Source organism: Belonocnema kinseyi, chromosome 2 (assembly GCF_010883055.1).
Source record: "Belonocnema kinseyi isolate 2016_QV_RU_SX_M_011 chromosome 2, B_treatae_v1, whole genome shotgun sequence".
Taxonomy (NCBI): domain Eukaryota; kingdom Metazoa; phylum Arthropoda; class Insecta; order Hymenoptera; family Cynipidae; genus Belonocnema; species Belonocnema kinseyi.
In genome coordinates this window covers 29,145,592-29,155,837 of record NC_046658.1, presented here as the reverse complement: position 1 = coordinate 29,155,837, position 10,246 = coordinate 29,145,592, and the positions used below count along the sequence as shown (strand labels likewise).

The 10,246-nt window shown below is 29.4% G+C and overlaps 1 protein-coding gene across 1 annotated transcript in view; it reads left to right on the top strand.

The window, feature by feature from the left end:
* LOC117182618 overlaps positions 1-10,246 on the top strand; it is a 262,926-nt gene that overhangs the window by 19,265 nt on the left and 233,415 nt on the right. The window lies entirely within an intron of this gene.

Genomic DNA, 10,246 nt, shown 5'->3' with positions numbered 1-10,246 from the left:
CTGAAAGCGATAGCTTGGTGTATTATTAATGGGAATATTTCTCCTGATTTCATTGCACATTTTTATTATTGCTCATTTTTTAACTTCAGCAAATGCGTTTTTTTAGTCATACTATGTAATCAAAGTAGCGATGAATTTAGAATGATAATAAGGTAAACGTCTCAGTAATCATGGCGCCAATTCTCTTGCTTTTTATTTAATTTTAATGAATGTAATTTCTTTTTGCTGTTATAGAGTACTGCGCATAAGCGAGATTCATCATTAAATGCTATACTTTTTAACATTTTTTTGTAACAATAAATTCAAATTATAACCAAGTTTCATGATTACTGGGATACTTACTTTACTTGACAATGTATTATCAATTATTTTTAAATAACCAATTTAGATTATTAATTTTTTTAACAATTTACCGAATTACTAATATAGAACCAGGTTTGAAGTTACTGAAGTTGAATTCCGAATTTTGAGATCGCTGAAGACGTGTATCTAAAAAAATTAAAAACATTACAAAATATTTCAAATTATATTAAATGTAAATAATACATATATATGGAAAATAAATATAAATTATGCAATAAATATAATCGAATGACACGTATCTGTGATGCTTAAAAAATAAGCCAGAAATTATAACGTAAAAAAGCAGCATCATTACCTTCACCAAAAGAAGTTTTTTGGATGAAAAATATAGGTTAAGAAAAACATCGTTGCCTGAAAAACAGACTGGAAAAACTGGTGATCGTTGAGCAATTATATAAAAATTGAAAATTGTTCCACAATTTAATACCGCAGTTTTGCATGCTCATGATTCTTACATTTCCATTGAGCGCATCACCCACGTGATGTCAACCGTAACATTCATTAAATGCGTCATTCATTTCCAGAGAATAATAGTTTATCACGATTAACAGTGGGAAGCAATTGTTTAAACAAATTAACATTGTTCTGCTTATTGCCAAATATCCTAAATCTATCATTCATTCCAGAAAATATTAACTTCTAACGAAATATGCTAGATTTAATGCGGACATGTTGAGAGAATGCCAAATGAACGACTAACGAAACAAGTGTATCAAGGTAAAGTAAATGGCAGCGTGCCCAGAGGTAGACCGCGGAAAGAATGGTTAGAAGGTGTGAATGATTCCCTAGTTAGAAGAGACATAAGAAGTCAGTAGTGTCAGTAGAGTGAATGACGCCTGAAACAAAGACCTTGGCTACTAATGGACCCAAGTGGAGAACCTTACATAACAACTTCGTGAGGTTCTTCGCTTGGGGTGATTGCTAGAGAGATTGATCAGCAAACTGGGTCGGAGCAGTGTTGCGGAACGAACGTGTTATTTACTTAAATAGCACGAGAATTCTGGATCAGTCTGAAAAATCTCTATCTCTTCCACACACTACTCCTTTCCCCTACCGAGTGAGTCACGCCTACTCCGAAAGGGAAATGGCTTAATGGTGTAATAATAATAATAATAATAATAATAATAATAATAATAATAATAATGCTTTCACGATGATTTCTTTTGATGAAAAGATATATTTCGGGTTCGAATCGTGTACAAAACTATGCATTTTGCCGACGTGTCGTAAATATTGCAGTTCACTTCTTCATGGCTAACCTGAAACATGTGTTTGAAGTTACGAACGTTCATATGGACGAAATTAAAGGTTTTTTCCCCGAATTTTGTTTCGCCTAAATCATTTAGGATGACAAAAAATGATATTCCAGCGGAAGAAGCTCTCAAAATATTATTTTTAGGGGGCTAACTACCCTTACAAATGACCCATTATTCAAACAGGCCAAATAAAATTTTGATTGTCGATATTTGAAAGTATAAAGACGTCAAAAATCCTCTTTTTAATCTCACTAGTTATAGAGTGGGTGAGAATGTTCGGAAAGACCCCTAAAACCACTCATAATATATCTGCACCTAAAATGTTAAAAATGAAAAGTTTGGTGGTCGATATTTGAAAATATAAAGACGTCAAAAATCCTCTTTTTTATCTTACTAACTATAGAGTGTGTGAGAAAGTTAGGCAAGACCCCTAAAAAGCACCCCTATTATATCAAAACCTAAAATGTTAAAAATAACATGTTTGATTGTCGATATTTGAAAATATAAAGACGTCAAAAATGATCTTTTTTTATCTCACTAATTATAGAGTGGATGAGAAAGTTCGGAAAGACCCCTAAAAACCACCCCTACTAAATCAACACCTAAAATGTTAAAAATTACAAGTTTGATTGTCGATATTTGAAAATATAAAGACGTTAAAAATCCTCTCTTTTTATCTCACTAATTATAGAGTGAGTGAGAAAGTTTGGCGATTAAAATCACGATCTACTGGCGAAAAATATTCTTTAAACAAATAATAATTGTTTAGCAAGTTAAAAATTTGTTTAAAAAATACTTGGAAACTTGTCGCTTACCGAATTGGCACTATGGTAGGGGGTTAGGGAGATCAGAATTAAAAGTTATTGGATGGGAATTATTTATTGAACATGCCTTTAGAAGTGAACTGTAATTAACAAAAATGTAATAACAAAGAACAAATTAGAAGGTTTTTATATAAGTGTATTGATTAATTATGAATGAAATGAAGTGAAAAATAGTAATTAGGAATGGGTGGGGTATAAACTTTTTTATATTTACATCATATTCGGAGAACCCTGAATGAGCCTTTAATATTGTGACGAGAAAGAATGAGTTTTATGATTCTGTTCCTGTATTTTTGATAACCTTAATCTAACAAAACTCCAAATTTAACAGCAAAAAATTACAAAGGAAAAATCGGACGACTTTCGGTTGGCAATATTTCAGGAGCTCGACATGAGCCTTAAGTTATGCAAGGTTAATAAATTTTTATTAAATTTATTTAAATAATAATTGTTTAAACAATTGTTTTAAAACTTTGAACATCATATTCGGAGAGCTTTAAATGAGCCTTTGACATTGTGACAAGAAAAAAAGCGTTTTATGGTTTTGTTAACGTATTCTTTATAACGTTAAGCTAGCACAACGCCAACTATGAGAACAAAAATCTGCCCGCTTGGCGGGCAGTCTTATCGCGCGTTATACGCATCGCTCGCAGGTTTGAGCGCTCCTAGGACGCGCGTCTGTTGAATCTTGCGCTTCGCACTCGATAGTGGGTTACCTCGTGCTTCGGGCTCAGATAGTACTTCTTTGTATTTGGAATACTTGATTAAAACTTTCTTAAAAATAGCTCTTTTAGATCGCTGTATTTATATGCGCCTTCTTGTTCTGAATTTTCGACTTCAAAAAGTATATTTAAAGATTAAAATGCTCAAAAGCTCTGTAGGCTTTGAGGTACACATTCTCATTGTGACACTTGGCCTACGCACTCGATTTTTGATAGATATTTGTAAATGTATATTTTCTGAACTACCTTAAAATAAGTAAAAAACTACAATCCTTATTTCAGACATTTTTCTTTATCTCGCGTTTTTATGCTAAAAATAGGATTTTTGTTTTCATATTATTTTTCATGGATAAAACAAAATATCTTACAAGTCTTCTTTTAGATTTTTTACGCATCTGGAGTCTTTTCGCGTAATATTGGAATTTTCAATTTTCTGCATACTACTTTCGATAAATAAAAACAAAGTGACGAGTCCTATTGAAAACCCGTTAAAAGAAATTTTGTAGGATTTTTCAAACTATAATTTTTCTAAAAGACTTTTTTTCGTAATTTACGTCGTTTCGTTCAAAATTTGAATGTTGTGTTGATAAATTTCGACAATTCCAATACTTTCTCAATCATAAATGATAAGAATGTGATAAACTCGTACCTTTTGTATTTTTTCCACATTTTTTCATCTTTATTTTCAATGTCATTTTTATGATTGAAACCAAAACTAGGCGTTCCGTCCAAAAGTGATTCATAACGAATTTGTAGCTCTTTTCCGGGTAAATAATTTCTGTTAGATGATTGTTTTTCGTAACTTGTGTCGTTTTTCCAAACATTTAATTTTTTTTTCAATGTTATTTTTCACGAATAAAACACAAACTCCGCGTCCTATCAAGAAGTGATTATTGACAAATTTGTAGATCTTTTTTGGGATCACAATTTTTGTTCATTCATCTTTTTTCGTATCTTGCATAGTTTGACCACAAAATGGAATTCTTGATTTTTCATTATTTTTTGTGCAATCAAAATTTAAATTTTCTATTTTTCAAAAAAATCTAAAAATTTGTTATGATAATCTTCTAGGGCTTTTAAAAAGCGCAGTTCTTCTCTTGATTGTTTTTCATGTCGTGCGTTGTTTGGCTTAAAATTTTGATTTTTGATTGATTTTTTAAATCTTATAAATGCTATAACTCTGATGATTTGCTTTTTTATCGAAAAAAGTCATTAGGAAAAATCGTTTGGATTTCTGAGTACTACAAATAGCCGTACATACAAATTCTAAATCTAAAAAAATGGTCCCAAAAATGTTAAAAAGTTAAAAATTTTATCCAAAATGGCTGGTTAACGAACTCGTCCTTTCTTTTATGACCTAAAAAAAAGTGTGCTAAAGACCCACTTCATCCGTTCATTTTTACGAGATTTATCGTGTTTTCGGAAGGACGTACGACAGGGCGGGCAATATTCTAGAACTTTCTCAATCACAAACGATGAGAATGTAAAAAAGGGCGAAGGAGAATCGGACGTCTTCCGGACGAAGATATTTTAAGAGCCCTAAATGAGCCTCAAATCATGGAAGGGAAATACATGTTGAAAAATTAATTTTAGGTGAATTTGTTTAAACCATTTTTTTTCAAACTTTCATGATCATATTCAGAGAGCCATAAATAGTCCTTAACTTTAGAGTAAAGAAATAAATCTTCTTGATTAATTTTTAGTACATTTTTTGAAACACAAGTTTGAAGAATTAAAAAAAAATTTTGTTAATCGTATTCGTAGAGCTCTAAATGAACCCTAAATTTATTATATAAGGTGAATTTGTTGTAAATTTTTTTTTTTAATAGGGGCCTAATTAAGTCCTAAATTGTATCAAAAGGAATAAAAAAGCTTCCTGAAATACTAGAAATCAATGAATTATAACACTTTTGGTTTTCAATTTGAGTGTTCATTATATTCCATCAAATCATTGATTTTTAACTTCCCAAGTATAAGCACGGTGTGTCTGAACATGGGTTTAATGGAAAAAAATTTCACCACAGATATTCCAACGGGAATTGATTAAGTACATTACAATGAAGCATCTATGCTGAACTTCAACCATTTTCGCCGGGCGATTTCGAAAAAAAGTGCGTTTGAAATGTACAAATATCAAATTGTCAAATTTAAGTAATTTACTACAAAAATTATATTTATTGTATTGATTTAACTATATTAGTATTGTTTCGTAATCATATAATATTAATATTACAATATTATTCATAATAATAATAATATTAAAATGCACATAATGTGGAATTATTACTAATTTTTTAAAATAAATCTTTTAAAAAACTGAATAATTATAAAACACAGTGATACACTTGAATAGCCCTCCCTTCTATAGTCATTCCGAGAATTGAAGCCGCGCCGTAGGTAGGTATAACAGGAACTGCTCGGGGTTTGCGGTTGTCACTCAGGCGAGCAGTCAAGCGTGAACAAACAAGAGCCTGCAATGAGTTAATTCACACTCAAGGTCAGCCCCAAAATCGGTGGTATAAAAGAGTTTCACTGTAATTACGAAATAACTTAATTATGTGCGCATTCATTTTCAACATAGCTTTTTTTAATTAAATTTAACAGTTATAAGTATTTTACAGTGATTATTATTATTATATATATCTCGTACAAAATATATCCATTAATATAACACAATTATATTTATTTTTTTATAAAAATGTATAGAAACAAATAAAGTTCGTTTTTCCATATCTTTTATTCAATTTCAAACGTGACGAGAGTTGTATTCTCGAACTGCTTTTAATAAATTCTCAGGATACTAAGCATTCGTATAAGCTACTTTATGTTTACCCCAAGTTGTTTTGAAATCGACATGAACAGATTCTATGCAACAAAAATTACGTAAAATGTCTATTTTATTTAATAGTATTTTATTTAACAGTCCTGCGTTTCCCGACAATTCTTGTAAAATACTGTTTAATAAAATAGACATTTTACTTAGTTTTTTTTTGCGTCAAATGCCTTAAATATTTCAAGTGTTCTCAAGACTTTCTAACAGTTGTAGATTCTTCTTTTTCTCACGATTTAAAAGCCAACTTTGAAAAAAACATTTCTGCATTTTAAGAAAGCTACTGTAACTTGGAGATATCTATTACACAAAAATGTCATGCACACTGTTAGAAATTTCTACAGCGATTTTACTATAAATGTAATGGAAGCAATATGCATATACGTGTAGTAAATTTACTATACATAATATTGTAGGATTCATATACTGCTATTGTAGAATTAATGTGCGTGTATAGTAATTTTATAATGAACCAAAGTTCAGCTTTAATAGGCATGTATAGCAATTTTACTATGCAAAGTGTTAGAGTAAATTTTTATATGTATATTAATTTTGAATGGTTGCGTAGTAAATTTAATATATTTGTAAATTAAAATGAATGGAAGCTGCGGGAAATAACTGAAGCAAATTATAAAAAAGTGGAACAATTGCAAAATATTAATAGTAGATTATTGCACAAAGTGTATAACATGTTCTCACACAGGAATATTAGATTGCAAAATTTGTTTTCAATTGCCTTGTATTGATTTTTGCAACTTGTTAAGGTGTGTTAAGCTTGCACAACACTATGAAGGTATAGAGATGTTACCTGTTTCATAATTAAGGGCTCATTTAGGGCTAATTTGGGCCCGTGGTCCCAAATTTTGGGCTCTTTTATTATTTGAAAAAAATAGTGTTTGCGCTAGCTTAAGGTCAAGCTGGCCGAACATTGCTCTAAAACGTGCAAAAATGATTTCACGGAAAATTCACCTTATACAATAATTTAGGGCTCATTTAGGGCTCTGGGAATGTGATAATGAAAAATTAAAAAAAAAATGTTTAAACAATTTTTGTTTAAACTGAAAAATCGCCGACTGAAGGTCGCGCGATATTTCCTTTGCCCTTTGTTTTTGTTATATATGGTGTTGTGCCACCTTAACGTTGTAAAAAATACATGAAAAAAACCATAAAACCCATTTTTAAACAATAATTGTTTACATTTAAAAAAAATTAATCATCATACTCCCAGGCCCTTAAATTATTGTATGAGGTGAATTTACAGTAAAATCAATTTTATTACTTTTACAGCAATCTTGAACCAACTTATTGTTAAGCTAATGAAAACACTATTTTCTACAAAAAATACTAGAGCCCAAAATTTGGGACTACGGGCCCAAATTAGTTCTTAATGAGCCCTAAATTATACGAAGAGTAAAAATGGGTTTTATTGTTTTCTTCATGTATTTTTTATAAGTTTAAGGTGGCACAACACCATATATGACAAAAAAAAGGGGAAAGGAAATATTGTGCTACTTTCGGTCGACGATTTTTCAGGAGCCTTAAATGAGTCTGAAATTATGCAGGAGAAAAGAAAAGAAATTTTTTTTTTGAAATTTGTTGAAACGATAGTTCTTTTAACAATTTATTGTTCAATTGAAATATCATATTTGTGGAGCACCAATTGCGGCTTATATAGGGTAAAGGAAGAAAATTGTCTACTTAATTTTTACTGGAATTGTTTAAAATTTTTTTTTCATTTTTCATTATCATATTCCCAGAGCCCTAAATGACCCCTAAATTATTGTATAACCCGTGCAGAAATTTTGATCTGGCCCCGGGCGGGGCCAGACCGGGCCGGGTCGGGCACATATCGGGATTCCTGGTCGGGGCCAGACCGCGGATGAAACACACGCCCAGGTCGGTGCCCGGTCGGTGCCGGATCGGTCTCATAATAATACATTTTATGCATTTCTTGAATAAAAAGAGATTTATAAAGTATAAATATTATTATCTATTAAATATCAAAATGACCTTAAGTTAATTCTATTTAACTAGAACCTTTAAAAAAAAGTGTTTTTTAGTGTAGGGTCCTCTGCTTTCGATGGCCACCCCAATCTTTGGAATTTCCAATAATTGTTCCAATATGACTTAGAGCCGCTTCCTCTGTTGTTTCTGTGTTTTCATCGCTTATGGAATTATCTCTGATCGCTACTTCTGCTTCTAAAAAAAGTAAAATAAATAAATTATAAAACTCCCAGGCTGGCCGCTGGACTGGAAAACCGGAAAATGGCTGGGAATTTGTTGAAATAGAGAAAATCCGGGAAACGACAGTGATTTTATTTTTTTACCGGAAATTTTATAAATATTTGAAAAACAAATCTGCCTAAGTTCGATTTCAAAATTTTTTAAAATAATAAATTGAATTGTTATCGATTTCAATGAGGACATCATTCAGCTCAAAATGCGTAATTTAAAAATCGTTTACTTTAGAAATTTTTCATTTTAGGTTTTTATTTTTAATTTAGAGAATTTCAAACTGCAGTCTTGAAGACTTAATAAACTAAAAATTAAAACCGTTTGAAGTTGAGAATTTTGTATAAAAAATATTTGTATTTTATTAACAGTAAATATAAATAAGTTATTTTTAAAATGAATATGTAATTTAGGTATTAAAAGGGAACAATAATTCACTTTACAAAACGATTCGAAATCCCCTCAAGATTCAGAATTTTCCAGATTTTAACGTAGAAAACATTAACTGTTTCCATTCGAAATCTTAGTCATTAAATAATGCAAACGTCTGGCTAAAACTTTATAAACTATTTTTAAATTAAAAATAACTTCATAATAATGTATTTGTGATTAAAGGCTTTCTTTAAATTAAAAATATTGTTTCAGTTTGAAATAATCAATTTTTCATGCATTCGATTAAACATTTTTAACTAAAGAAAAAAGAACAAATATTTCATATGTAGCAATATTTAACGGTTCATTTAAGAATAATTAGTTGAAACCAAATATTTTTAAATTAACAATTTGAAATTGAATTGTTTAATATAGAAACCCTTGAATCGTTAAAATTTAGGAGAGCTTTGTAACTTCGAACGTTTCAATTTTGATGATTCTTTTTAAAAAAAATGTTACATTTGTAAGTGAAATTCTTAAATTCACTTGTTCAAATAGCAATTGAAAACTTATTAATTGCATAGAAAAAATTGAATTATCTTAAGACGCATTTAGATGTTTTAAAAAGATTTAAAATTAATTAAAAGCTTGAAATGATTTCTAATAATTTAAAAGTTTCAAAAGAATAAAAACTTCTTGGTACGATTCGTAGGAAAATTGAAAATAATTTTATTTGGAATATTATTTGAAAATAATATTCAAAAAGATTTTAAGATTTCCAAGATTCTTAAAAAAGAATGTGGAAGATTTTAAGAATTTTCATTAATTTTCCAGGGGTTTCTAAATGTTATAGGGAACTTTCTTTTCATTTCAAAAGATATTTAAAAATTCTAAAAAAAATTTGAAATAAGTTTAACGTTGAATAAATTTAAAACAACTTCTACATTTCTCAAGATTTTGAAATAAAAGTTTGAAGCCTTACAAGGATGTTCAAAGTATTTAGGAGAAAAATAATGCAACTTCCAATTTAAGAAGTATTAAGTTGAACAAATTAAATTTTTTAATTTTTAACGTATTTAGCTTGAAATTGTTAAAAATAATATAATTTTAAAATGTTTAAAGTTCACTGATTCTTTTAATATACACCTTTGAAAATGATAACGTGAATTTATTTAGCTTAAAATCGTTAAGAATAATATAATTTAAAATTTTTTAAAATTCATTGATTCTTTAAATTACACCTTTGAAAATGATAACGTGAATTTATACTTTTAGAATTGAATCTGACTCTTCGAACTCATTTTTTTTTTAAATTATAAATTTTTGCAGTTTATGTGCGTTTCATGTGAAGTTATTCAATTGAAAAGTGTTAGAGCCTTTCATTTTTTACGTTTAAATTACTAAGCAATTGAATACAACATTTTTAAATTAAAAAACTCTTACAATTCAATTTCAAAAGTTTAAAATGTAAGAGTTTAATTTTGAGTGCTTTAATTGGTAGATTATTTTTTGTTCTAGCAAATGGAAAAATTTTTAGCTTTAGGATTCGAATTTTTTAATTTACAGTATCAGTACCTGATTGTGGATTTTCATCGAATTTTCCTGGCGAAAATTAAGATGATTCGAAAATAAATGTTAAGCATCGGA